The following is a 3221-nucleotide window of genomic DNA, read 5'->3' on the forward strand; positions in this document are numbered from 1 at the left end:
TCTGCTTTCGTGAATCTCTAATAAGACAACCTCCTAAAACCCAAAGCTTTTCTGAGAACACACTGTGAAATCCAAAGGTCGACATCTGTCTCCATTGGATGTAAGATCGAGAATGGAAGGGTGGGCTCTAAACAGTAAGGTAATGAAGAAGTGGAGGAACACCAGAGTTTGTCTTTCTTGGGACCCTGCTCAAGTGCCCTTCTTTCCCCAGACTGCATGAACCTTTGTGCATCTTGCTTTTCAAGTCTGCTTGTCAGAGCAGTGTATCCCCGAGTGCCTAGCCTACTCTATCAGCAAAGAGGTGCTCACGAGAAAACAGGGAATTGAAACAGAAGACCAAATAAATCACAGAAAGTCCAAAAGCAAGAAATTTCTAATGGGAAAAAGCTTAAATTGCAATGTTTAATCATTTTACAATCCTGGCAATGTCACTTAAATATTGTCAACACTCCGTGCCTTGGCTAAATCTTATCTGACAGCAAGATTAACCCTGTTCTTCAACTTCTTATTTTAAATCTATGTTTCTGAAGATAGTTTTTGGCTAGAAAAAATATGAATGGGCAAAACCTACTACAAACTAATAATCTAAAAACAAAGGTAGTGAGAGATGTTTGGTGGTGTAGGCAAGTTTTGGGACTATTGCTCACTGATACAGCACTTGTTCAACACATATGAGGACCTAGATTTAAAAACTAGCGAGGCAGGTGTGCTAAATGTGCTGTAATATTAAATTATTAAGGAAACAGTAGTACATAAAGATCTTGTTTGGAGATCAGACCTCTGTCTGGTGTAGGGTTAGTGAAGATCTTTTCCCTTTCTGTAGGCTGCCGTTTTGTCTTGTTGACCATGTCCTTTGCTTTACAGAAGTTTTCAGTATCAGGAGCTTCCATTTATTAATTGTTTCTCTCAGTGTCTGTTCTGCTGGGATTATATTTAGGAAGTGGTCTCCTGTGCCAATGCGTACAAGTGTACTTCCCACTTTCTCTTCTATAAGGTTCAGTGTGGCGGGCTTTATGTTGAGGGCTTTGATCCATGGACTTGAGTTTTGTGCATGGTAATAGATATGGGTCTATTTTTATTCTTCTACATGTTGATATCCAGTTATGCCAGCACCATTTGTTAAATGTGCTTTCTTTTTTCCATTTTATATTTTTTGCTTCTTTGTCAAAAACCAGGTGTTCAAAGGAGTGTGGATTAATATCCAGGTCTTCTATTCAGTTTGATTGGTACTCCTGTCTGTTCTTATGCCAATACCAGGCTGTATTCAGTACTGTAGCTCTGTAGTAGAGTTTGAAGTCAGGAATTGTGATCCCTCCAGAAGTTCTTTGAAACATTTAAAGAGGAAATGAGAAATCCCCTTAAAGAAATGGAGGAAAAGACAAACAAAAAATTGGAGGACATCAGCAAATCCCTTAAAGAAAACCAAGAAAAAGCAATTAAACATATGAAAGAAAATATTCAAGACCTGAAAACTGAAATAGAGACAATAAAGAAAACACAAGTCAAGGGAATTATAGAAACAGAAATCATGAGAAAATGATCAGGAACTACAAACACAAGTATGAGCAACAGAATTCAAGAGATGGAAGAAAGGATCTCAAGTGCTGAAGATACAATAGAGAAAATAGACTCATAAGATAAAGAAAACATTAAATCTAACAAAAGCTTAATTCAAAATATCCAGGAAATATGGGACACCATGAAAAGGTGAAATCTAAAAATAATAGGTGTAGAAGAAGGATGTGTTTTAAGCAAATGTTTAGATTGAAAAACATCTATTTTGAAGAAAGAAATTAGTGTATTTTTGAGGCAACAAAAATTTCTCATATTTAAGCTTATATTTATTCTGAATTTTGAAAGTGGACTTCCTACTATCTAATTTCTGATTCTGTACTATACTATAGACTCTGTAGTCTGAGGTTCCTATATTGAAATGAATGCCCACTGTGAGGTTTGAAAGGAATAGAAATTTAATCTATAGTGTTTAAAAAGGGTCTTTGGAGGTTATAAGCAATAGAATATGGTCATCATCATCCATCCCTCAATGCAGAAAACTGATGGATTCATAGCGAGGGAGATGCAGAGCAAGAACATACACAGAGAAAGTTATATAGAGAGACTGGAGATGGAAGAAAAGGGAGATAGAGAAGAAAATGGAGAGGGAGAGAAAAGACATAGAGAAAACAGAAAAATAGGTATGGAAATTATTTTGGTGTCACTAGGCCATGTCTCATAGCTCAGGATGCTATGAGAAGTCTGACTACAATCAGACATGGCCCCTTCACTTGGACTTTCAGAATTATCACCCAAGTAAACTTCTTGCCATTTTATCTTAGTTATCCCATGGCATGGTATTTTTGACAACAGAAAATTGACTGAGAGGTTCTCAGATTTCTGTATTGTTTAACACAGTTTAGTATGAGGAGTAGAGAACAAGGTCTGTTGGGGAAAAAAAAACCTTTTAATATCATAAAACTTTGAGTTTTTTTCTCTGGCACAAGGAACTCACGTGGAATTACTTTTGTGCCACGACCTCATGATGATGCACAGATTAATGGAGATGGGATATATTAAGATGTAAGAGTTAGCAAATAAGAAGCTAGAGCTAATGGACCAACCAGTGATTTAAATAATATACTTTCTGTATGATTATTTCAGGGCTGAGCAGCCAGGAGCAAACAAGGAACCTCCTTTCAACATAATTTGTTTTGTCCAGAGTAGGAGTTGAGTTATTGGTTGCCTGTTATATATTACAATATGAAAAGTACAATGGTGAATAATATTTTAAACATTTAATATTTTTATGTTACAAATTCTAATGTTAAATATACTCCTTAATGATTTTCTGTTTTTAACTCTATATAAAATGAGTAATAAATAAACAAACATGCACACACACACACACACACACACACACACACATATATATATATATATATATATATATATATATATATATATATATACACACACACACACACACACAAACATACATAATGTGGCCCCATTCTGATATAACATCAACCTTCAGAGATTTTCTGGTTCTCTAATAAACCACAACTGAGCCTAGCTGGTTTGGATGCTCACCTTCCTAAACTTGGATGGAGTGGGGAGGACCTTGGACTGCCCACAGTACAGGGAACCCTGACTGCTCTTTGAACTGGAGAGGGAGGGGGAGCAGAGTGGGGCCTGGGGAGTGGGGGGAGGGGGAGGGAAAAGGG

The sequence above is a fragment of the Microtus oregoni genome, unplaced genomic scaffold (assembly GCF_018167655.1).
Source record: "Microtus oregoni isolate MIOR12 unplaced genomic scaffold, Mior012 000049F_ref0000343, whole genome shotgun sequence".
Lineage (NCBI taxonomy): Eukaryota > Metazoa > Chordata > Mammalia > Rodentia > Cricetidae > Microtus > Microtus oregoni.